Source organism: Mustela nigripes, chromosome 6 (genome assembly GCF_022355385.1).
Source record: "Mustela nigripes isolate SB6536 chromosome 6, MUSNIG.SB6536, whole genome shotgun sequence".
Lineage (NCBI taxonomy): Eukaryota > Metazoa > Chordata > Mammalia > Carnivora > Mustelidae > Mustela > Mustela nigripes.
Genome location: NC_081562.1, coordinates 76,797,371 through 76,825,362, shown reverse-complemented (window position 1 = coordinate 76,825,362; position 27,992 = coordinate 76,797,371). Strand labels below are relative to the sequence as shown.

At 33.7% G+C, this 27,992-nt stretch overlaps 1 protein-coding gene across 3 annotated transcripts in view; it reads right to left on the bottom strand.

The window, feature by feature from the left end:
• CNTN1 (contactin 1) overlaps nt 1-27,992 on the bottom strand; it is a 353,970-nt gene that overhangs the window by 209,813 nt on the left and 116,165 nt on the right. Inside the window, exon 3 of one of the 3 annotated variants that reach the window (XM_059402902.1) lies at nt 23,741-23,839. The exons of the other annotated variants lie outside the window; for them this stretch is intronic. The gene's annotated coding sequence lies outside the window, so the exon portion shown is untranslated. The remainder of the gene's footprint in view (nt 1-23,740; nt 23,840-27,992) is intronic. 3 annotated transcript variants of the gene reach the window in all.

The following is a 27,992-nucleotide window of genomic DNA, read 5'->3' as shown; positions in this document are numbered from 1 at the left end:
TCTAGCCCCAGGCCTGCTTCCCCATCAACTTTCCCTAAGGACTCACATGGCGTTTCCAGCGTGAACAAATTGCTCCAAGCCATAATGTAATAAAAAGAAATGTATGAAATTCTTTTCCACTAAAAGAAGTAGTACTTCACATTCCCTCCATTATTTTCTACAGCTGTAACAATCTCTTAAAATAGGTCATTGAATGAGCAAGTTTGGAACATACAGTCATGCAGTTCTTTAGAAAAATTACATAGATTAGTCATTAATTTTTGTCTCTAAGACTATCACTGCAATGATATCATATCGTATGTTACCCAGCATCTAGATTTACAATCATCCTGCCTCAATCTCTGCTCTTAATTTCAAATACTTCATTTCAGTGGTCTTCAAACAAAGTTTTTGCCTACGAATTCCCTAAAATAAGTTAGAAAAAGCAATATAACCAATTATATATTTTTAATTGGTATCTAAGCTTTTATTGAAATATATATATTTTGAAAGAATATCATTTTTAGTGTATCAAATGTATATTTTAAAGTTGCTTTAAACATATTTTTTAAACCTTGGAAACCATCAACAAAATAAAAATGCAATCTACTGAATGGGAGAAGATATTTGCAAATGATCAACTGATAAGGGGCTAATATCCAAAATTATGATACTAAGCAAACAAGAATAATAAATACAATGTGGTATTCTGCATTGGCTCCTAAAACAGAAAAAGAACATATGTGGGTAAATGGGTAAACTCTGAGTAAAATCAGTAATATAGATAATACATATAATATTTATTATTATTATATAATATATATATATTATTATTATATATTATATGATATATACATATGTGTGTATATATATACATCATACATATATGTCATATGATGTGTATATATATCATATAATTTAATATCAAAGAAACAAACAATTCAATTAAGACGATGGGCATAAGGCCTGAATACATATTTCCCCAAAGAAGACATACAAATAGCCAATAGACACATGAAAAGATGCTCAGCACCACTAATCATCAGGGAAATTCAAGTCAAAACCACAATGAAATATCACCTCACACTTGTCCCAATGGCTAGTATCAAAAAGATAAGAAAGTGCTGGCAAGAATGCAGAGAAAAGGGAAACTTTGTGAGTTGTTAGTGGGAATGCAAAAATGGTGCAGCCACTATGGAAGTAAGGAGATTCCTCAGAAAATTAAAAATAGAACTACCACACGATCCAGTAATTCCACTCTGAGTATTTATCTGAAGAAAACAAAAACACTAGTTAAAAAAAAAAATACATGTATCCCTATCTTCACTGAAGCATTATTTACAATAGTCAAGATATGGAAGCAACCTAAGTGTCTATCAATAGATAAACGGATAAAGAAGATGTGATACACACATACATACATGCATGCACACACACATACACATAATGGAATATAAATCAGTCATAAAAAAGAATGAATTCTTGGGGCACCTGGGTGGCTCAGTAGGTTAAAGCCTCTGCCTTCAGCTCAGGTCATGATCCCGGGGTCCTGGGATAGAGCCCCACATCGGGCTCTCTGCTTGGCAGAGAGCCTGCTTCCCCCTCTCTCTCTGCCTGCCTTTCTGCCTACTTGTGATCTCTGTCTGTCAAATAAATAAATAAAATATATATAAAAAAAAAAGAATGAATTCTTGCCATTTGTAACAACATGGATGGACCAAAATGGTATTATGCTGAGTGGTATTATTAAAATGGTATTATTCCTTCAGAGGAAGCCAAATACCATGATTTCAGTTATTTGAGGAATCTAAGAAACAAAACAGCAAACAAAACAAAATGTAAACAGCAAAACCAGCAAACAAAACAAAATGTAAACAGACTCCTAAATGCAGAAAACAATCTGGTGGTTACCAGAGGGGAGGGTCTAGGGCTTTAGGCAAAATAGGGGGAAGGTGATTGAGAAGCACAAACTTCCAGTAACAAAATAAATAAGGCACAGAGATGCAATGTACAGCATAGGGAATACAGTTAATAATATTGTAACAACATTGCCTGGTGACAGATGGTAGCTAGATTTATTGTGGGCATCACTTCATAATATATAAATGTTGAATCACTATGTTGTACACCTAAAACTAATATTTTATTTCAACTACTCTTCAATTAAAAAATGTTGGAGAAAGATTAAATACTTAGCTAGATTAGAATGTTCTATGAACTTGTCTCCTGAATGAAATAACATGCCACCCTGATTATTTCTTATGGTAAGTAATCTCAAGACATTCTTCCTTATGAACTATATATTCTTACATTATCTTGGATATGTGTTGCCTTAAAGTTACTCTAGGAGCAACTCCCAGGCCTTCTGCCTCTAGCGTTTTCTCAAGTTCATCTGCATTCCTAACATACTTTGACAGGACTCCCTGAACAATTAAATGTACAGTTGGCTCTTGAATAACATAGATTTAAACTGTACAGGTCCACTGAATGCCAATTACTTTTCATAAATACAGTACACTGCTGTAAATGGATTTTCTCTTCCTTATGCTTTGCCTAATAACATTTTCTTTTCTCTTGCTTACTTTAGTATGAGTATAACATATAATATATATACAAAGTCTGTGTGAATCAACTATCTACATTATTGGTAAAGCCTCCAGTCAATATTTGGCTATTAGTAATTAATTTTGGAAGGGGAGTTAAAAGTTATACATAACTTTGACAGTGAGAGGGGTCAGCACCTCAACCCCCACAATGTCCTAGGGTCAACTCTATATTCCTTTTTCTGCATATACTTTTACTTCATTCTTTCTAGAGAAGTGAAGCTACTTTCCAAAGTCATCAATTCTATTCTTTTTTTTTTTTTTTTTTTGAGCTCAACATAACAAAGGCTTTTTTCCCCTCATGTAACTCCCCTCAGTAGATGTGTAGGTCAATGGAGCTGAGTTCTCCTCTACCTGGAATCTTCCATCTTAATATTTCACATCAATCCCATATCCCTCAAAACCAACTTTCTGATATTATCATGAAAAGCCCTCAGCCTATGCCTTGTCTGTACCTTCACACTGGTGGCTAATGACATTAAAAAAAAAATTGCACAGTTTTGCAGATCAGTGACCTAAAACTTGTTATCTCCTGTTATCAGACAATTTGTTTCATGTTTCTCTGGTCAATTCTCCTCCATGCTCTATAGGAATTTTTTTTTTTTTTAAGATTTTATTTATTTATTTGACAGGGGGAGACACAGCAAGAGGGAACACAACCAGAGGGAGTGGGAGAGGGAGAAGCAGTCTTCCAGCTGAGCAGGGACCCTGATGTGGGGCTTGATTCCAGGACTCTGGGATCATGACCTGAGCTGAAGGCAGATGCTTAATGACTGAGCCACCCAGACGCCCCTTTACAGGAATATTTTAAATGTACTCCACCTTCTCAAATTGTAGAAATTCTACATATGCACTGAATCCAATATACCACCAAAACTTACTGATTTTTTTTCCACCTCATCTTTCTATTTGTTCCTATTGCTTTTCTCTTTTTTCCACAACCACAATTGCTGCCCTAATCTGGGTTAGTAGTCTTTAAACTGTATGTACATATTCTTGAGAGTACAAAACAAAAACATAAGAATATAGATATTCTTAAACTGTATATACATATTCTTGAGAGTACAAAACAAAAACACAATTCTATTTTTTAAAGATTTTATTTATTTATCAGAGAGAGAGAGAGCACAAGCAGGGGGAGAGGCATAGGGAAAGGGAGAAGCAGGCTCCCTGCAGAGCAGGGGAAGCCTGACATGGGACTTGATACCAGGACTCCAGGATCATGACCTGAGCAAAAGGCAGTAGCTTTTTGACCAATTGACCCACCCAGGTGCCCCCAAAACACAATTCTTACCCACCCAGAATTTTGTTCATTAACACAGCACGTAAATCTTCTAGAGGCACCAAACAAAACGACACCAGAAGTTAGTGTTAAGAAGTACTAGTGTTACTATTGAGAAAATAAATGACTGGCAAAGAAAGTATCTGGTAAATCCAATTTTTTGCATTCCACAAAATTAATGGATTGCCAAAGATAAATTTTGGTAATGGATCACCATGTAATTCTCTACATATAATCAGAAAGAGTTCAGAATTGAATGGCAGTATTATAGCTTGACTCTTCATCTCTAGTTCACATCTATAAAAGTGAAAAGTCAAAATAGAATTAATACTAACTTCTCTCTTATTTTGGCAATAAGTAACATTGTTCCAAAAGTAGAAGAATTAAAAGAAGCCCATCTGTCACATTCAACACTGCATTTCTAATAAAGTTGTATTTTTTATCACTAACAATTTTTTCAAAATTTGAATACAGATACATAGTTTTGGTCAATTGTGCATTAGTAAAAACCATGTTGACTAATTCTAGAAGGAAAAAAACCTTACAGCTATAAGAACTTGAGAAATCAAATTATAAGTTTATTTTATAACTAAAAATATGAAAGGGTAATGAATTAAATACTTCCAAGCATAAGTCATATAATAATAGGATAAATTTTCATGTGAATACAAATATTAATTCAAAAGAAATAAGAATGCATAAAAATTTTTAAAGTTCGGGGTGCCTGCGTGGCTCAGTGGGTTAAAGCCTCTGTCATGATCTCAGGATCCTGGGATCAATCAAGCCCCTGTGTAGGGCTCTCTGCACAGCAGGGGGCCCGCTTCCTCCTCTCTCTGCCTGCCTCTCTATCTATTTGTGATCTCTCTCAAATAAATAAATAAAATCTTTAAAATATTTTTTAAAAGTTCTACAGAAGCTATTTCAAATATTTTTAAGTGGATAACAATGACCATGGAATCTCAATCCTATTCAGACTCTAAAGGATATATTTAACAGTTATATAACAGATGTATTTAAAATGTCAAAATGTGCAATATGCTGAAAACTACATCGTTTGCAGCTATTTAAAATTTTGATGAATTTGTATGTCGATTCATAAGTATATATGAGGATATGCAATTTTTAAAAATTCTTTTGGAGATTTTTAAGAAAAAGGGTTTGAAAACTACTAGTTTAGGCCATCATCTTCTCTCACAGTTCCTGTAATACCTTCTATATTCTTCCCGCTTGGCATCCATGCCCTACTCAAACATGCTTTCAGAACTACTGCCAGAGTGATCTTTCTTAAATGCAAAAATTCCTTCGAGTCTCTTCTCTACTTAATATAAAGCAATGGCTTCTCATTGTCTTTCCTTGTGTGCTTTTCCATTGACTGTTGTCATGGTTGGTCTTTATCACCAATTCCATGGAAACTGAGTTACAACACTTTCTAGCCTCATGCCTCTGAGCCTTTACTCAATTTTTTCTCCCTTTCTGACTCATCCTCACGGCCCCCCTCCACTGCTCCTTCCACCCTCTGCCCTTCTAATTAGCTTTTACTCCTCACTCAGGCCTCACTTCTGAAGGCCATTGTTTCAGAAATATTCCTTGGCCCTCCAATTCAAGTTAGAAATCCCCTGAATTTATGTGGTCATAGCACATTACTTCAGATTTAGAAACATAAATTATAGGGGAAGCTGAAAGCTTTCTCTTAAGATTTTATTTATTTATTTGAGAGAGAGAGAGAGAAGGCAAGAGCAGAAGCAGGTAAGTGTTAGAGGGAGAGAGAGAAGCAAACTCCCTGCTGAGCAGGGATCCTGAGGCAGGACTTGATCCCAGGACCCCGGGATCCTGGCCTGGGCCAAAGGCAGTCGCTTAACCAACTGAGCCACCCAGGCACCCCTGGAAGCAAAAAGATTTCTTGTGACTCATCCTGCTTTGGCTCCTTGACTCCTCATAGTTTAAATGGTTAGATGTTTGCATGACAGTCTTTTTTGTTTTCTTATTTCTCCAGCTAATTTATGATCCAGGTTTATAGGTATATAAACAAGTAATTTACATTTTCATAGAACAAGATGAAATATGTAAATCTAGAAATATGGGATGAGCAGAGGCTACTTTCTGATTATTTCCTTGTGCTCTTAGATAAATCTTTATCCTTCAGGTTTCAAAATAAACCATACTTCCACCAAGAGTCTTTCTACTGTCATACAAATTATCTCTCACTCACTTTCACCTGACATGGAAATTCGATACTTCTATAAACTCCTTCCTAGTATTTATAACAAGCTGACGATCTAAAAACGGATCGTATATCTATTGTTTACCATTGACCTTCCAATGCCCAACATAGCATCTCACGTATGACAAGCATTCAATAAATAGATGCTGAATGAGTGAATGAAACTATACCAAGACAATAAACAAATGAGTAGCTGTTTGACTAATCATTAAAAATAGTTTTGATGTCATTGGTCTAATATAAATGGGCCTTGCATTGAGACCTCCCATGAGTTTCCCACTAACCTTTACTCATGACAAGGATCTAGCCTCAGTTTCCTGTTCTATACTTTAATTTGCCACACAAAATGGAGCCATTCTTTCGAGCTTAAATGAACATAATTCTTTGGAATGCTATCTATCTCTGCATTTCCCTTAAATCTTAGGGTCAATGGTTTGGAAAGTTTAATTTTTTTCAACTTCAGCTTTCACTTTGTTCAAGTCCTGTCATTCCAGGTTAAAAACAAACAAACAAACAAATAAAACCTGCACAAGTTAAGGCAAAGGTAGGAGAGTTCATGGAGAAGTTCTAAAACTCAATTTTTCACATATTTTTTTTTTCATTAAGTTGAAAAAGTACTGGGGAGATGCCATGAAATATAGGTAAGTTTAAAGATAGAGTAATGTTTACATTAAAACAATGCAGAAAAGATGCTCCAATAAACCAGGTTGTTGTTGAAACACTTCAGTAACTATTTAGTGGGAACACTGAAAAACTCATAGATATTAGATAAAATTCCCTCAGAAAACTATACAATGAAAATTATCTTCTTAGGAGGAAATGAACTTCAAAAAAGACGTTTATGAGATTAGGAAAATTAATAAAGGGAGATTTGCCAGTGGTTTGAGGCAATTATAAGAACAAAAATAATGAAATAGGATTTTAATCCTTACATAAAGTTTACATATAAAAGCAGAGAATTTTTCAGGGAGAAGAGAATTCAAAGACATATATCAATGTAATAAATTTTCTTTTCTTAAAAAAAGATTTTATTTATTTATTTGACAGACAGAAATCACAAATAGGCGGAGAGGCAGGCACAGAGAGAGGAGGAAGCAGGCTCCCCGCTGAGCAGAGAGCCCGATGCGGGGCTCGATCCCAGAACCCTGGGATCATGACCTGAGCCTAAGGCAGAGGCTTTAACCCACTGAGCCACCCAGGCACCCCTCAATATAATAAATTTTCTAAACATAGGGATGGAACACAAAAAAAAACCTGTGCCTTCTCAGTTCTATTACTTTTGTTTTATCAATTTAATTTCATATTTATAAAAATGTCATTGTGGCATTAATTTTTGTGTCATCTTAATTTTAATAACATTAAATTGAGGGAAATTTGCAATTTAGAATGGAAAAAATATGCTGCTAAAAAAGAAGACAAATGTAATTCATAAAATATTAATAATTTTGGATAAATAATATGAAATCTAAGGAATCTGGTAAAAAGCTTGAAAGCAAAGCCACAATCATATCACGTACAGAAAGAGCAAGGGTCCCAGAGAGAGTTAGTCTAGATTAAAATTAAGTATTGCTGCTCAACCTGGTGGTGAAATTTGACATGGAGCCAAATTTTTTGAATCTTTCCTCATTTATAAAATGATAACAGAAATATCTTTCATACCAACCTTAAGAATAAGAAATTATTATGGGAGGATAAGTTGTTTAACAACTTTGCAAATTAATGTTTGATTTACAAAAATAAGCATATAGTTCTATAGCAGGATTAACCCAAGAGAGCCCAAAATATGAATGGTTGAAAGATCCCAGGGGGCTCCCAAAATGTTGATGGAACTTCCTCTTTGACTCTATATATCACATGAAATATCTACTCCTTTGTGAAATATGATTTAAAACACAGGGACATGCATGCACGTGTATATAAGCACATACACACATATCCATATACACACATATTTAGCCACGGCTTTCATTTTTAATGTACTAGAAAAAAACCAAAAAACAAAAAACAAAGAGCACAAGAAAGAAAACGTGAAAAAAAATACTCAGACTAAAGACAGAGTCATCCCTACTCCTAAGGTCTGTTTTTACTAAAGTACTTTTTGATCCTCTGAGCACATGGGGGAGTTCAGTCAATATCTGTGATGAAGAACACGATCCCAAGAGTCCCCCTTTCCACCAGAAATCTACTCGAAGGCTATGGAAAAGACTTCGTAGCAAATCAAAGATTCATGCATGGCAATAGAATCCCAAACCGAATCCCAGCAGGAATATTTCCATTTTATGTGCTAAACTCTAAAAGTGATCTACATGAACGATCTAGATGTCCTTTTTTAAAGAACTAAATGGACAAAATCATTAACACTGATCATTTTATCATCCTTATGGCAAAAAAGGGGGGTATTTTAATCCTCAAAATGAAAAAGAATAAAATGGAGTCTGGATATATCATAATTGGTTTAGGTTTAGTATGATAATAATTGCAAAGATGAGGAAATAGCCTCATTTACAACTCCCATTAATAATTTAAAAAACAGTCTCGAATCAATGGGTATGTATCTGAACCAACCAAAATCTCAGAGACAGCTGAAGAATACAAAAGCTATCTATGCTTATTCATCTAGACATGCACGTCACTCAAGACTAGCTCATATTTTGATATCATCACTTTGGATAATTTTGATTATGTCAGCTGAAATAGGAACAATAATTGACTCAAACTCTGTCTGCAGCTTCTGAAAGCTTTTTCTAAAATACAAAGCATGATCAAGAAATAGGCTGGAGGCTTTAACAATTCCATTTTGTTTTATGACAAGGAACAAAGTTTTCAGTAACTGCTCACTCCTCTTACTACACTCCTTCTGGATAGCCCCCACAGGACATTGTTTGGAATGCATCTAACAGAGCAGTTGAAAAGTAATGAATAAATTCATACTCTTGTCTGAAAAATCAAGAAAAAGAAAAATAATAATTTTAGGGCCCAATCCTTAGAAGATCCAAGCTAAATGACTGCAAGCTGACTGTTCAAAACTGTGAAGTCAACAAAATTAGATTTTTTATGAGGTAATTTCATAATGAACAATATAGATATATTTGCAAGGTATAATCTGTTGTAAGAGAGTTCAGAAAAAATAAACAAATTGTCAGGTGCCTTATGTATAAAACACGATTTAATTTAAATAGAAATCTACAAGCAGTTCTTTTAATGCTAAAGATATAAGCATTAACAAATATATTATTTAAATATCATAATCTCAAGAGTTGATTAATCGAGTGGTTCTTTACTGGATTCATATATATCTCTCACTAAGATAGTATTCTATGTCTCACAGGGAAAAAAATAAAGAAGCTTTTCCTAATTTGAGTTTATTTTATTTTAGCTGCATGTGACATGGCTAAGAAATTGTTTGAAAATATTTTAATAATACCAACAATATTAGATATTAACAATTATTACAAAAGTACCATAGAAGGTGTTGTTAGCATTCTATATTTTGTGGATACTCAGTCTCCCTAGTAGAAATTCTTCAGAATACAGGAGAATAAATCAGCGATTCTAGAATAATGTCTAGCACTGCTTAAGTCTGTTTCTCCACATGTTTCTCCACTGTTTCCCAACCATGTTTCATTATTTGGAACAAGAGAATAGATGGAGAGATTGGATTGGAGCACAATTGTTTGGGTCAGTTTTGCAGAAAATGGTTCAAAGACTGTTAGTTTTGGGGTTAATCATGAATACAGTTTTTGCATTGTTCATGTTTTACTTTCCCTGAATGAATGACTTTCTTTCATTTGTTCATTCATTTATTCTTTGTTTCTATTTATACATGATATAAAATTTACCTTTTTAATCAAGATATGATGGTTGTACTGTTCGGATTAATATTTTTTTTACTTCTTTTTCAGTCTTTATACCTTTTTTTCAGAGGTGTGAAAGTTATTAATGGTTCCATGAATGCTTTATCTGTACTTCACAAGCAGTTTGAGAGTTGGTGAAGTCAGATATTACTAATCCTCATTTTAAAGATTAGTAACCTGAAGCTTAAAGGGCTTAAGCCATTTGTCTAAAATCTCAAGGGATAAATCTCAAAGTTTTCTGCTTCTTAGTTCAGTAGTTTGATGACACTACTCCACTAATATTTATTGATCTTTCTAATTGTGTAAGTATGTTTTCTTTTGATACTTCATTATGTATTGCTTAGGAATACGAATCTATTATACATTCTATCGCATTACAGTTCTATATTATATTGGATTATTTTGTCTAAGAAGGGAATTCATGGAGCAAGAAGTGACCTTTCTCCTTTATAATCTTAATGCCTTTTTTTTCCCCCAATAAAAACGTTGATGGTTTATGTTCCATCTGTACTATACGGTATAATGTATCATTCAACAAAGTGTAACTTCAGTAGGAGTTTCATCTTTGAGAAGGCCTAAAGACTAGGCTCCAGCTGCCAGACATATGGCAAACATTCTTGAAAGGCCTTGAAAAAATCATTAAACAGGATAGCTTTAGAAGTATCACTTCTCCATTTTATTGTATCTGCATTTCTTTTAGAGATAAATGGATGTGGTCAAATTAGTGTTTATCATAAATACAAAATAGCATTTGATCTCTTGACTCATCAAAACACGTGAGGGTCTAGAAGGTAACTCAAATTATTCACATATTTGTTTGTTCATTATACACACTAATACTTCCAAAAGGAATTTGTGACAGCTTACATCATCAATAAAGCTTTCGACATAGTGATGAAAGAATGAGATTCCAGCATGAAGGGGACCAAGTAACCTAGTGTAGGGCACATTACTTATTAATTGAATAGAAAATCTAACTGTCTATGTAAAGTAAAATAAAGGGCAATAAATTATATAGCTCATATTGAATAAAAGAAATCAGAATAATTTTAATTAAATTAAAACATTTTCCCAGAATTAAACACTAAGAGAAATTTTGAATTTAGATAAATGTCACTGGGAAAAAAAAAACAATTTAAAGGAAAGATTTAAATGAATATCAGGTGTATTCTTCACAAATTCTTGTGTTAATTCTGATATCAAATTGTAGCCTTTAGAATCTGTTCTATGTAGGCATAAAGCTTACTGTTCCTACGACAATGTATGTATAACAGTTTAGAAACTCTAGAGGAACAACTCACTCCTTCCTGCTGAACTAACACTATTGCTCCTTATTTCAGCATGTGCCTGTTAATAACTAGTAGGATATAGTTCCAAATGCTATCCACATTATCAATTCATTGCTTTCCAGCTTTTCTCTTAAGATCTTTGAAAATAATAAAATTCAAATACTTTTCAGCTCACATTTTTGGTTGTCATAAATAGGCCAGACAATGTTTAAAAGTGACACAAATTGAAAGAAGGAGTAACCATTAGGGAACTCAATTCTTTTCTCTGAAACATGCATGTAAAAAAAATAGCTCTGGCTAATTTGAGTCACTTTGTTACAGATACTGGAAAAGAAAAACTGCTCTATGGGTGATGATGCATAGGAAAAAATGAAATGAATACTTAGGTGTGTAGGAGACTTCATGGAAACATTTGAGTTCTTAATACTCTGACTTCCCCCACACCCCCCACCATGACCAACGATGCCATCTTTTTTTTCTCAATTACAAATAAGATTTGCTCTAGGGTGCCTGGTTGGCTCAGTTGGTTAAGTATCTGACCCTTGATTTCCAGGTCACTGTTTCGGGATTGTGGGATTGAGCCCCAACTCTGGCTCTGCTCTGGGCCTGGAGTGATTCAGGATTCTCTCTCCCTCTCCTTCTACACCTCCAGTATCACTCCCCAATTTCACACTCTCTCTTTCTTACAAAAAAAAAGAAGGAAAAATTTTGCTCTATTTCTTTTCATATCAATTGTCTGTATGAGTTTACTGTTTGTCTCTAACATTTACTGAAATGCCATTGCTAAAGTAATTTTTCCTATCACGTATAAATTGAAACTTTTTCATTTATTTGTTTGCTAAATTTGTTTTATTTTTTTAAATTTTATTTATTTATTTGAGATATATATAGAGAGAGAGAGCAAGCAAGAGAACAGGAGAAGAGGAGCAGAGGGAGAAGGAGAAGCAGGCTCCCCGCTGAGCAGGGAGCCCTCCATCCCAGGACCCCGGGATCATGACCTGAGCTGACAGCAGATACTTAACAAACTGAGCCATCCTGGTGCCTCTTGCTGAATTCATTTTAGATCAGGATCTAAAGTCACCACATGATTCTGTTTCCCCAATTTACTCAATCTGCATATAATCATCTTTACAGCCTAGATGAAATATTTAATTTTCATTCTACTTATATGCATTTTTTTACTCATATGCATTTTTGTTATTTTTCTTTATAGCTTGAACTTAATCAGTCCATTCTTAAGTAAATAATAAACAAATAGAAGGCTATATTTCCTTGTAATTGATCTCATATGCAATTATAAAATGATTTATAAAGACTAAGTACTAAATTATCTTTAAATAAGTAATCACATATATGATGCATATATGTCAAAAATATCATTTCCTAGACAAAACTAATATATTAAGTTTTATTAACACAATAAAACATGTTTATTGTTACTAGGCAACAGCACTTAAATAAATTTGCAAAACACACTGCCTAGCACAAAGTATAAAATGAATAAATGTTGGTGTACCCATTTCTACCTTTAAATAGTGGTTTATTATGTCAACAAAACAGAGTAATTTTGCTGTGACACAGATGATAACATCTTTGCACAATTAACTAATTTAATTCCTGTTATTCATTATCTTTATTTTATCAATTGCTAGGCAATATAATCATTATAGTTCTTCTGTAGTATCTATTGTATATCTACACTTTGTTGCACTGTTTTAATCCTAATCAGTCTTCCATATGAGAAACAGAGATTTATACAACCTCCTCCATTTAATCTTTAATACTCTCTTTCTTCCTAAATTACAAGGTACTGAAATTTTTTATATATATATATAACCAAAGTGTTTATTTTTGGCATGTTGATTGACACATGACTAGCTCTTTTAAAGAAGAACTAAGTTTATACTGACACTAAGCATGTCTAAATTAGTACCCATTTCTAATACCATGCTCATGAGTTTATTCTAACATTATATTTCTGTAGTTAAAATCTAAGAATTTTACATGTTTTGAATCCCAGAGGAATGATTTTCTTTTATTGAAGTTTCTTTTCTTTTCTTAAGAATTTCTCAAAACAGATAATTTAGAGAAGCAAAAGAGTTCATTAAAGAACATTTTCCCTTAAACTAAGAAATTAATTATATGAAGAACATTAAATCTCAATCAAGAATCTTAAAATTAAGGAAAAAATTACTGCAATTTTTATATTATTATTCAACTTGTAACAAGTATGCTTTGAAACTTCTTTTCTGTATGTAGGTATGCCTAAATAGTAGATCCTTAAATAATAAGCCTCAATCATCAGAAACTCTGTTTCCACATGTAAAAATTAAAGATTAGTCACATTTTTATATGACACCTTCCAACTCTAAGATATCATTTTATTCTTGATGAGGGACTAGATAGATAAATTCTAAAAAAATCTTTCTCTTAGATTACCAAAAATATTTTTCTCACTACTGTATGAAACATCAGTTTAAGTTTAATTTAAATGAAAGAAGAGGTTCACTTAAAAGCACTAATATTTCTGTGAGTGGGGACCACATGCTATAGCAATGAAGAACACAGAAAATCATCTTATTTGTATGTTATATGGTATTTTATAACCTCAAAACAGTGCCAAAGAATTTTCTTTTTTCCTACAAAGTGATTTATTTAAAAATCAATAATATTTGGCACTCATGCTCCCCTGCAAAGGTCTCATCCAAATATATCTATGTACACAGTTGGCTATGTTTTTTCTCTTCTAATTGAGTATTCTGGCACAAATAATCGTGTCTTTCAATAACTTTATTATTATTTATGATTATTTCTACTCCCATCATGAATGTAACATCTTCAGTAAGTTTCAAAGAAACAATGTACTATTTCAACTCATCCTCAACAACATAAGATAACCCCAGACTCAATAAGACACATTCTTTATGGCCTAGATCTCTGTTTATCTTGCAGGCCATTTATTCCTGAACACATTGTTTGTTTGTTTGTTTGGTTGGTTGGTTTTTTCTGAACACATTGTTTTATATAATTTGTCATTTAGCTATGACTAGGTCACAGTATGCAATATATTCACCATTTTTAATACTTTCCTAACAATGTTACTGCCTCATTGTGATCTATGTGATTATAACTAGTATGAATTGATTACACAAGCCAACAAGACCTTATTATCATAAATTGATGACAAATATTTACCAACTATATACAATATATCAAGCAATGTGCTAAATGCTGAAGATATGTACAAAAACAGAATGGTAATTGTGCCTATGTAGTCTGAAAGCATTTTGAATGTTACTTAAAATAGTAGAATTATTTTCATTTCTGCTATTAACATAACTTCTATCTAACACATGGTTTTTCTTTATTAAAATATCCACAATATTTTCTGGATAGAATATCTACTTGCATTTTAAATCACCAAATCCTTTACATTAATTTCCTAATCAATAATGTAATGTATATTCATCTCAATCACCTAAACTTGCCATTTACAACATAATCGTTGTGAAAACTCTTACAAAATATACTCATGGGTCAAGGTGGTAGGAAAGAGGGTTCTACAACACAGAAAGATATCTAAATCTTGGTTGCCAAGCATGTTCCGTAAAGCAGAGCAAAGTTGGTGTTCATTGAGATTGAAGACCACACTCATAAAGAAACTAACATTGTTGATTTGATATTCAGATGTCCAGGTACAGGTGTACATTAGATCAAGATAGATTTTTGTTGTTAAAAGAAAAAATCCTACTACAAGATTCATTTTACATTTGGTATGTACATTTACATAATAACTGTGCTCACCAAAGTCTAGTAATTTAATGGTGTGACTTAAAATTAATGTCTTCAAATTAATAAAATATGATAACATAAATTCATGTGACCATTCACTTTTCACATATTTATTGAACGCCTACTTTGCTCATGGCATTGTTCTAGACACTGGCAATGCAATGATAAATAAAACAAAAGTGATACTCTATTATTCAATTATATGTAGGAAACTTGCCTGGTTAATATCACATTTTCTCCTGAAGGGTTAAGAAGGAAAAAAGCTTCTAAAAGTACCCTCTCAGGGAAAAGCACTATAAAATTATTCTTATAACTAATTCACATTTTAGAGGAAACAATAATAAACTCATTAACATAAATTTGTTGAAAACTCATTACCCATCAATCTACTCAATGATATTTAAGCTGGTCCATATATTGGACATCTTGTTAAATGTATTTCCTCATGTGTCATTTTGTTCCTTATCCATCAGTCAAACTTTCCACACTTGAGCAAAGTGACCTTTTATTTTTAGAGGATGTTTATGGATGGTTAATTTTTCAAATCATACTTGACTTTCTTCTAATTACAAATCTCTTAATAAAAATTAACTTGTAACTTTGCATTTTTTCATTATATGCATTTTAGTTAAATAAATGATAGATGAACAAACCTATGAACGTCGCAGTCCAAGATCTCATTGAATTATCATGCTTTGATATTTGAAGTTTCTTGCAAAATGCCAAAAAAAAAAAACAACAAAAAAACAAAAAAAGAAAGAAAGAAAAAATACTAAATTTATGGGGATATCAGAGAGATTTTAATTTCCTAATCCTGGACCTAGAGTTTTAGTAACAGTATAAACTTAATCTCAGTTTTCTAATCTTTAAAGTGAGAATCTCATAGTCTTCTAAAAAGGATTAAAAGAATATGCATTAAAGCAATTATCTCAGCATCAAACACAAAACTTGCCTCCTTTATCCTTTCAAGCTGTGTTCATTAACCACCTTTTTTTAGTGTGAGCCTCTAAATTTTCTAGTGAACACCATTTATTTTATAACTACATTTAATGAACCATTATACAACTATTTAAAAACCATTGTAACTATCCTTTGATTGCTGCCTCCAAGAAATTATTCTTGATGCTTTCCCCTACTTTTGGCTAAAGCCCAATTTATATGCACTTATTGTACCTGGTTTACAACTTGTCAAGAATTACCTTTGTCCAATAAACTTTCTGTTTGCTCCAGTCTCTTTTTCAAGAGACTGAATTTCCTAAACTTCCCCTTGCATAGCCATTATGCAGAGAAGGGGCTTAATAAACATTTCCTGAATTAACAAATTAGTATGTTCCATGACCTCAAGAGAGTCACAACTATGTAGGGTAGTATACATATCTTTTATCCATGGATATAACATCATTCCCTCTATTAAACTGTGCCATAGTATTTAGTGTATATAAATCTGTTTATTCCACTGGAATATAAACTCTTTGATGGAAAGATTCATGTTTTATTCATCCTGTATCTCCAAAGTCTGGCACAGTGTCTGGCATATGTATAGCATTTGCCAAATATGGTTCCCCAACTCAAGAGAATTACTTAGAACTTGGGAAGCTATAGCTGCTAGCCTTGTGCTCAAAAGTTTAATCCAGAGGATTAAAGTTGCAGCTACACACATCACTTGAAAATAATAGTCAAACATCCCAGATAACCATGATAGATCATCCTAGCTTCTGTTATGTGGGATTAATTGAAATGCAGATTTTTTATTTTTTTAAAGTCAGCTCTACGTCCAACATGGAGCTTGAACTCATGACCCTGACATCAAGAGTCGATGCTCTACCGACTGAGTCAGCCAGGTGTTTGAGAATGCAGATAGTGATCACACTGGCAATAAAGATCAAAGTTTCAGGCATTTTGGCATAAGGGGGTTGGCTAGCAAAATAGATAGAAATGGACAGACCTAAGAAATATTGTTGTTGTATAAAAAAAAATATGTTTATAGTTTAAATAGGAGAACAAAACAAAGAGTGGTATTAAATCTAAGTTTATATGTGGGACAAATAGAAGTATCTCTTCTGCTTAGAACCCACATATCTATCTGAAGGTCAATAAGAATAGCCATAGTGCCTGGGTGGCTCAGTGGGTTAAGCCACTGCCTTCAGCTCAGGTCATGATCTCAGGGTCCTGGGATCGAGCCCGCATCGGGCTCTCTGCTCAGCGGGGAGCCTGCTTCCTTCTCTCTCTCTCTCTCTCTCTGTCTGCCTCTCTGCCTACTTGTGATCTCTGTCAAATAAATAAATAAAATCTTTAAAAAAAAAAAAAAAAAAGAATAGCCATAAAGCTGGAGTGCCTGGGTGGCTCAGTTGGCTGAATGTTGGACTCTTGGTTTCAGCTCAGGTCATGATCTTATGGGTCATGGGATCATGTTCTAAACGTAGTAGGGAGTCTGCTTGAAGATTATCTCCCTCTGACCCTTCCCCTACATTCCCCACCATGCGCATGCCTACTTTCTCTCCCTAAAATAAATAAAACTTTTAAAAAATATGGCCATAAAGCCAGCGCCTTCATACAAACATTACTGTGCCTGGCATGTTTTTTATGATGACAATTATCATGTAAAAAGTACTTAACTATGTTAAATAATTCTACTTAATGTTTGGAAGCATAAATAATTATCTAAGAATATAGTAATTTAAAGGTAGATAAGTCTGAAGACAGAAGAAAGACTAGAAGACTTGTAATCATCTGTATGTTTAATGAGGCACTGCTCTCACCACTTTTAGCAGATAATACAATATAAGAAATTTTTCTAAAGATACAATTATATTCAAATTTTCCATAGACTGGCAAATTTTCTTTTTAGTAAGGGTTAAAGTTCTTATTCTCTACTTATATTAGCCCTCAGTATTATTTTTCATCCAAATCCTCAAATATTAGCTAAGCCTAGGCCAGAATTCAAATATAGAAAACATAAAATTAGGAAATAAAAATACATTTCATGCTCATGATAATTTTACAGAATAAAATTCCTCAGCAGTATGTATGTGCCTTTGAATTTTCTACTAAAATTTTCCCTCCATAGATCATCACTATTGATCATAATTTCAAAGCACTTTAAAAAATCATTAACAAAAATCATTCCCTAGGTTCACGTAAAGGCAAAAATTGCAGTTGTTTTCCACTATTCTTGCCTATTTCTTCTGGAACTTGGGTGCCCTCATACTGACCTATTTTGTTTATTACTGGTCCATCCAATTCACTTCTTGGCTGCTTACTCATCCAGTTCTTCAAGAGAGCCTCCTGTTTGTCACCCAGCTTTTCTTTTTGCCAACTAATATATCATCTTCCATCTGTTTAAATTCCTATGTTCTTTCTGGCACAGTTCTGCCTCCAGATTCCCTCTCAGCCACCTACCTTGCTGCCCTTCCATCTGCTAGCATGACTAGTGTCTTTTCTAACCTATTCTTCAACTAAATCATCTTCAATTTTCCCCTTGAATTTCTTTCTCAAAAGTTCATGTCTTAAAGGGCTACTGTGATTGCATTCATCACATATACAATCTTGGTGTAGAAAGGGAAGTTAAAAACCGTTAAGTTCAAACATGCATTTAATTTTTTAATTCTTCTACACTTCAAAGTCATTTACAGTTCTCTATTTCTTTCAGTGACGGTGTTTTGAAACAATACAGTGTACTACCGAAAGATGTCAATGCTGTCTTTTCGTATATATACTTCACAGCACTACCTCTGTGTGGCTCAATTCTTGTTAGTCTCATGGTTGTGTTGGTTCATTGTTCCAATGTTTGGCATTTGCTGATTAGCGACAACCTTTTCTTGGACACCACATTTTTAAGACAATTCAATTCAATTTTGTAGGCTTAATGTAGCAGAAATACTTCTTAATTAGGATGTGTGCTGCTTACTGGATACCAAAGACATTATATAAACAAAACTAGCATTTGTTAATTAAATTTTCAGTATTTGATATTTTAGGAGCATAAGGTAGCATTTTCCCTTGACATTGATGTAGATGCTTGTTTTTATAAAGCAGATATGCTACAAGTTAAAACAGACTCAGAAAAAATGATTAAACTTTAGACCTATGTAGCTTGCCATTATACTGAAAACTTCTAATTGTCCATTCATATTTCTGGAGGATATACCCTCCATCCCTCTACTAACCACAACTTAGGAAAGAGTTAAGCTTATGTTTATAAGGGGTTCACTTAGGATTTACCCTTAAATCTGAATATAGCTGTTCAATAAAACAGTAATGATTTTTTTAAAAAGACTTGATTGATTTATTTTAAATACTGGAAATATTATTAACCTTTCCATTGATGTTAATTGGTGTTAAAGATATTAAAGACATTCTCATGTTTGTTTTAATATAGGTTTTATTATTATATAGGTTTCATTATTATTATGGTATGGTAAAGTCAATAGAACTGATGATGTCTGCCATTGAAAAGGCAGTTGTTACACTCGCAGATCCTAAGAGAAGGGGACATACCGTGACTGGGGCCACACGGAATTTTGGGGATCTAGGGCCAATCAGTAGGTAGAAGGAGGGAGAAAAGTATGAGCAAAAGCCTTTATGATGCTTTTCTTAGGAAGGAGGCAGAATAAGTGGATTTAGAATTGGCTAGTTTGAATTACTTCAGGAAGCTCTGGAGGCACTGGAGCTGTCCCTAGTTGTTTGGTACTTGGCCCTGGGGTGATGAGGGCAAGAAGAAATTGGCCAGAGCATAGGAACACTGATAAAGAAGGAAGTTTAAGGTGCAGGCTCCTGGTTGCTTGCTTTGCATTTGAAAAGTGAATTCAAGGGTAATTAGTTCACTAAGTCTAGTAATTGGCTATACTTGGGAGGGGCAGTCCCTCAAGGGGCAGCAAAGCAAAGCATGAGAATACAGACTAAAAGGCAAGATTATTATAATAATTAATATCAAACTAACAATCACCAAAAAATGTTCAGCATTCATCTGATTCAAGGGTCCGAAAATTTTTGAGCCTTAAATTTTCCTCCAAAGGGATTAAATAACATATGTGAGTGTCCAGTGACTATAGAACCAAGTCTAAATTCTTACCTGCTCCCACCCTTTTTATTCTCAACTATAACTATCCAATTCCTCTATTTCAGTCCTGACACTAGAATATAAAGTATTAGGTTTTGCTTCCATGCCTTTATGTATGTCTATTCTTCTGCTGGACTCCATTCAAAATTTTTGAGTATGGTTTCTTGTCTTATGATTGTTAAACTTTTTATACCAAATATTTTGAATGCTGCTATATTGTACTTCTTTCCTACATTGGATTATTTGTTCTATGGAAAGCACTTCCCCTTATCTTTTTTCTTATCTAGGAAGCCAGAATACCTAGCAAAAGCACACAGGAGGATCCTTAAATAAATATTTCTTCATTATACTGAGTTGTCTTAGGAGAGGAAAGTGATTAAAAACAATGAAAAACAGAGTGAAAATTATATTTGTAATCAGAGGAAAGAGATTGCTAAAACATGTATGAAGCTGTGTTAAAATGAAACAACCTCAGAGTCAAATTTTAGGAGCATTTTTGAAAGGAATATATTTCAAAAACTAATTTCTTAGGGAATATATTTTAAGGTGGAACTAATTTAATTATTTTTTCCTATGACAGAAAAGAGAAGATGTAATTTCTTGGTATCATTCTTTGGTATAAATTCATATTTGAAAAGCTTTCTGTGAATCTTACAAAGCTTATAACTCATCAGAACTATTTGCTAAAAAATACAGCAGAGGGATGTACCCGGGGTGGCTCAGTCAGTTAAGTATCCAACAACTTGGTTTCAGCTCAGGTCATGATCTCAGAGTCCTGAGACTGAGCCCAGTGTGGGGCTCCATGCTCAACAGGCCTGCCTGGGACTCTCTCTTCCTCTCTCACTGCCCTTCCCCCCCACACCTTCTCTCTCTCTCAAATAAATAAATCTTAAAAAAATACAGGGGAGACGTCCTGGTCCCAAAAATATAAACTCAGATTTAATCAATTTGTATGTGTGTTTCAAGTTTGGAAAATGGACATATTATCTCTCTTCAAATGCTTTTACTCTTTACTCTTCCAATAAATGACTCGTAACTTTTTTATAATCTTAGCTTATGGCTAAGGCTGAAAACAGGACATATAGAGATATACAGAGTTTTACATATAGATAGGTTTCTACTTAGATTCATTATCACATAGGTGCAAACATTAATATAAATATTTATACTAAAAAGAAAATTGATGGCTTACCATTTTAAAATATTCAACTGATTTCTCACTCTGAGTCACCTTTAAAATTCATGTTTAAATTAAATTACTAAGCTTTATCTTAGTGAATCATAATATTTCAGAATTCTTAGAAATTGATTTTAAGGTACATTAATAATATGTATCACCTATTCATTAAGTACATTTTTCTTTCAAAATCTTGTGTTTAATATTTCACTGCTATATGGGTTTCTCATTTCATTTCCTCTTTTCTTTTATTATATTCTTTTTGGATCTTCAGTCTCCTTCCTAACTGCATCTAATATGACTATGCTTTGCCATAATAATCATTATCTAACTTCATTTTGGTGTCTCACCTCATATATTGTGGTTAATATTCAAATATCCTTATTAATCTCTTGTTAATTTCTCCCAACTGACAATCTATAAAAATTAATTACAACTACTGTGGGAATTGGGAACTGAGAGCATCTCATTCCAGATTTCCCTCACATGATCCTGGAAATATTTCTTCACCATCACGTATTTTCAGTGATACTGAGAAGTGGCTCGGGTTAGGTTTGAGTCCAGAACAATGGCAGAGAGGATGAACAAGTGCAGTATTATGTAGCCCCCTTTGTTCATACAGTCTCACCATGTTAGTCCATTAATTTTACTGCTCTGATCTTGTCATCAGCATGGGGGGCTTTTCTTCTCCTACTGTCACTTCAGCCAGTCCAGTGAGTAGAGCTGCCATTATACTCAGAATTTAGTATGCAGCTAAGGAATAAATATCTTTTAAGTTTCTGCCCCTTCTATTTTTTTCCATTTTCCTTCCAATTCCATTTTACCAGCTGTTAAGGGGCTACCTCAGCCAAGAGGTATTTGAGCAGAACTGAACACCATGACTCAGCATCAGGAGAACTTGAATGTGTATAGGCAGTTACTTCGCCTTCCTATCCTCTCCCCCGCCCCCCAGGAAAAACTCAACGTGTGAGTTTCCTCCTTTAGCTAAACTAGCTCAGTTTTGCAGATTCAAACATGTTCTATAGTGTGAGTTCTGTGCCACCATACTACTAGGCAGCTGAAAGGAAACTCGATAGAATAATACATTGTGAAATAAATACATTGTGAAATGTTTGAAAAGTAGTTTTCCTGTGCTCTTAATATCATTGTTCTATATTTCTTTCCCTTTTTCTTTTAATACGTGATACCTATTTCAGAAAGCATACTTATCATTATCTATTACTGGTTCTTGATAGATTATTTAACAAATACTTAAAAAAACTTAGCATCATACTTCAGGAAGTACATATACATACATCATACATGTTGTATTACATGCTATATTACACATATTATATTTTGCAAATTATATATTATAGTGTATATAGGTGTGTATATAGGTGTGTATAAACATGTGTACATATATGCATATGTGTGTATATATACTAATAGTGTATACATATATTAATAGTATATATTTACTGTTTAAAATCATCTTTGAAACACTTTACTATATCAAGTTTCTTACTAAATGTTTTTTTAATGCTATTTTCCCACCCTAAAGAGAGGTTGAGGAATTCATATCATACTGCTATCATTTACATATTTATTAGCTATTTGCCATGATATTGAAGCAAGCAGCTTTAACTCACAAAGACTGGCAAATATAGTAATATATTATTAATATATTAATATATAGTAATATATTAATATTACTACTTTTCACTTTTTCAGAGTTTTTGTGAATTTTGTTTGGCTTTTATACAGTAGGTTCTACAATTACACAAACTTAATTTTTAAAACATCAAGAAAAATAAAACTTTTTTTGGTGTAAATTTCAGAATATAACATCTATCTACTCTTTTTTTTTTTGTAGTAAGTCACACTGGACAGGAGGAAAGAAAACAAAACACTCCAGGTAGAATTCAAACTGCTTTCTGACAACAAGGTCTTCCTTCAAGGACACACTATTCCAAATTATTTCAATTCCATCTGTTCAATTTGTATGCAACACAGTATTTGAATTTGAGTACCTCAGTGCTATCCTCTACTTCTGGAAAAAGGACTAAACATTTTGGGTGTCTACCAACATCTTTCACCATAACCTGAGAATGTTGACATAAAGGAAATAATCTGAGCCAAAGGAATACCACAGCCCTGCTCAAACTTCTCCAGAAGATGATAATTCTTTTATTGATTCAGCTCACGCTCAGTACTGCCCCTCCCCAATTTGCAGGCTCTATCTATCCAAGACACATACATCTAAGCTCTGGTACATTCTTGAAAAGCTTTTGCATGCAAATAAAATACCTTATGGCACCACACTGTCAAAAATATTTAAAAAAAAAATCACCTTTCAATTAACAAAACAATTCAGAACCCTGACGCTGCATTGCAATACTGAGGTCTGAGTCAACCTTACTAATACTGACTGCATCACCGTTATCCTAACTCAGCACATTCTCACTTACAATGACCTAACCCAGAGAAAAACCTTGCACTTACCTGATATGCTGAGTTGTCTGTTGTTCCGAGTATTGTATTTATTGCAAAATGTCCATTTCAATAAATGCAGCAATAGTTATACTACAACACGCCTCTCTCCTGCAGCAGAAAGCAAGTTAAAAGGACTTCAAGCTGTGACCTCAGAGGCAAGCACAGCCGCTCCCATCCTTCAGCCAACCTTCTGGGGAGAGCAGGTTAGATGACAGTGAAGCTGGCTCCCTACATAGCAATACTTTCAAATAAAGCATTCTGTGCTGGGAGCTGGGGGATTTACATCTTCCAAATTCGGCTGGCCCGAGTCAATGCTGCTTCTATGCCTGAAAATATTAAGCATTTCACTGCAGTCACTTAATGCAAGAAACTATCTGAGGCGACTTCACAAACCCTGTCATTCTGTTCGGAGACTAAAGAATGAGCACGGCATGCATAATTCATGCATTAAAATCTTCAATGCACTTCCTGTAGCTGCTGTTCTATCCAGTAATGGGCTATTGATCACCTCATCGCTAAAACAATTGAAGCTCTGCAATTGGTTTATTTCCACAAATAAAATTACAACCTAAATCACAGGCAGAAGGCTCCAACCCTGCAACACCCACGCGGGTAAAAGACTCACATAGACGAGATAACATTTGCATGCTGCAGAACGTTTAAACTGGACTCTCTGGCAGAAACACTGTAGTATCTGTCTTCTTTTATTCAAAAGACATACTTTTGAAGATTTAGACTGAATATTTTACATTATAAGTGAGTTATACGAAGTTCGTTTTTTTTCCCTGCCTTTTTCTGAAAAATCAACAGGCTAAACTGAAAATTAAGAAAAAAATAAATAAATAAAGAGAGAGATGTGTGCTACAAATCATAGGAGGTTTTTACCCAGATTCATATGGACAATCTTTCTTAGAAGATTTTAATTAATTTTTCATTTAAATAAGGTGGAAGAGATTTTTTTAAACATCATATGTTCATCATTGTTAAGTATTTTGGATGGTAAGCACCTTATTTTTTTCTGGGAGTGTCAGTAATTCTGAGGGTCCTTTCTTTTAGTATTTAAGCTTCTAAGAACATACTATGGTTTGTTTCTGTTACTCTTTTTTCACTGCCTCAAAAAGTGGGCTTTAAAACAAAATATGCAATTCATTATGCTAGAGGGATAACACAGGTAGCATTTTAAAATGTCGTAATAATTTCTGTAAAAAATACCAAGGTGGGAAAGCCATGTAAGATGGCAAATGTATATAAATTCTTGTCTATTTCCCAAAGTATCTTCAGGGTAAAAATTAACTAAGCTTTATTTATCCACCAAAAGAGGACTAAATACGATGTTATCAAGGTCATTTAGAAACCTAATGTCGTGTCTTTCCAAAGCCTCTTTTCATATCCGTATAGGTACCACATACATAGACACACAGTTATCATAGTTCTATGTTGTCACACCTGACTATTTATAAGACCCAAGTGAAACCTTCAAGTTCATAGCTTGGGGCTATACTTGAGAAAATCTGTCAGAGTATAGCCAAGGTTTCCAACAGTTATAGTGTACAGGGAGCAATTCAGCCTTGGAGGAAGCATGATTACAGTAACTTCCAGTCAATAAACCAGTAGCAAGTGAGATCAGCCTGTAAGGGTAATAGAGGAGTGCTGACGACAACAGGGTGGAGTTCGGGGATGTTCAGAGAAATATTTCTTCTTTACAAAGCTTGGAAGAGCATGCCTCTAGGTCATAGAGAAGATAATTTCATTTACTTGATTAAGATTATGCTAAATATTCTAAATAGCCATTTGAGAAATTAACCATTCAATTACTATATATATTATATATCAACTATATATATAATATGTGTTCAATTGAATATATATTATATACATTCAATTACTATATATATTATATATATTCCATAATATTTTGTTCTACCCTGTGAAGATTCTATTTGAACATTTGTATATATTGCCTCTAACTTAATACAATTCAAGTGAACTACATAGACCTTATTTTATAATATTTATCTGAGTAATATTCTTTTTTTTAAAGATTTTATTTATTTATCTGACAGATATCACAAGCAGGCAGAGAGTCAGGCGGCGGGGGCTGTGGGGGAGAAGGCTCCCTGCTGAGCAGAGAACCCAATGGGGGCTCGATCCCAGGACCCTGAGATCATGACCTGAGCCGAAGCCAGAGGCTCAACCCACTGAGCCACCCAGGTGCCCCCCTGAGTAATATTCTTTATTCTTTAAACAGAAGATTGAGGACCTCAAACGTTTAAAAAATTACAGAAGTTATAGCTAAGGATTAATATCCTGCCAAGAGTTTTATCAGTTTAATCACCTACAATAGCAATTTTACATGAAGATAACACCTTATTTAAAAATAGAAAATATGAAAACATTACAATGTTACTTATCAGGTGTGGGGATATAGAGTACAATCATTAGGATATAAATTGTTGACATAAACTAAAATAACTACACTTATAAACATTAGAAATTTAACCTCTCTGAAATGATATGATTGAATAATGCATAACAAGGTGGATAAGAAGAACTTAATTCATCTATCCTGCAGTCAGTAAGAAATCACTATCTTTTCTTAGATACAAATATCTCAGACCCAAGTCTAAAATGAAGATAGCAACTTTGTATCTACTTGATGAATTTTTAAATTCAATTGTCTTAAAGATGCGGAGAAACACACAAAAACACCTCATGGACCTAAGGTGTGCAAAAAAATATGGAATAAGAAAAGCTATAGGGGTGGTAAATCCCTATAACATCAGAGAGGAAGCTGCAAGCAAGTCTTGAATGGGAACAACTGGGGGAAAAGTAGTCAATTATACTCGTAGGTAAAACAAAGCCAAAGACTATAATAAGAACCAATTTCTACTTTCCAGAAGCCTGGCTATGCCTAAGAAACATACTTAACCGATCTTTTCAAATGGATGGAAAACAGAGATGGTGATTTTAGATGAATTTGATCTCTTTGCAGATCAAGAGATTTTTCCAATATTTTGAATTTATAATGCATGTAGAATATGAAGTAAATTCTGTAATGTACAATGGGGTCAATAAAATGAATCCAAATTTGCAAATAAATCAAAGCATATTTAGTCGGCTAAATTTGTGATATCTATTAAGATATATAACTAGACTATCTGACTACTGCCATTTGGAAAAATGCATAATTTATATCCATTATAAGAAAACATAATGCCAGGGCGCCTGGGTGGCTCAGTGGATTAAGCCACTGCCTGGGTCCTGGGATGGAGCCCCGCATCGGGCTCTCTGCTCTGAGGGGAGCCTGCTTCCTCCTCTCTCTCTCTGCCTGCCTCTCGCTGACTTGTGATCTCTGTCAAATAAATAAATAAAATAAATCTTTAAAAAAAAAAGAAAAGAAAAGAAAACATAATGCCTGTAGCCTTAGGAAAATAATTCAGCCTACCGAAGTTTCTATTCTGAACTCAAGGGATGTAGGAGCAGACTGCTTTTGTTCTCTAAGATTTAAGACATCCTTTCTTCTTTTCTTGCTCTGTCCTACTAATATTATAATCATCCCATAATCATAACACATTTAATTAAACACATTTATTATATACCTTCTACAAGAAAGAAATTATGCTAGATGCTAGGAAAATAAATATGTACAGATCAGTGTCTGCCTCCAAAGTAGTCATACTTTAGTGGTGAAAACAGGTAAACACATAGACAAAGAGTGATGATTATAAACAATTTGATATATATTAAGATATGCAAATGAGATAATTACTAAAGGGCACTAAGCCTCTATGCCAAATGACTTCTAGGTAAGTATTAATTCTTACTTTTGCTCCACTAAATGAGGCATAGTAAGAAAAAATACTGGCATTACCAACTGCCCATAGTGTATTTAGGAAATGATTCATGGAGGTGATATTTAAAGAAACTGAGTGGTATGATGGAACTAATATGGTTTTTAATTGATAAATTTGAAAATAAATTCAGGCTTCACTGAATTTATATAACCTTGCATGTGTTATCCACACTCCATGAATATCAGCTTTATATCATCTGGATAATATAGAAATCAAATTAAATATCTTTCCCTAGCTTCCTGTGAGAATTGAATAAATAATTTAGAGCACAATGGTTACAGGATAGTTTTTGTAGTCATCCAGATGAGAGTTTAAATTCTGCCTTGATTTCCTCACCTTTAAAATGGGGATGATATGAACGTCTTAGAATTATTAGGAAATTCAAATATTACAATGCCTTTATATCA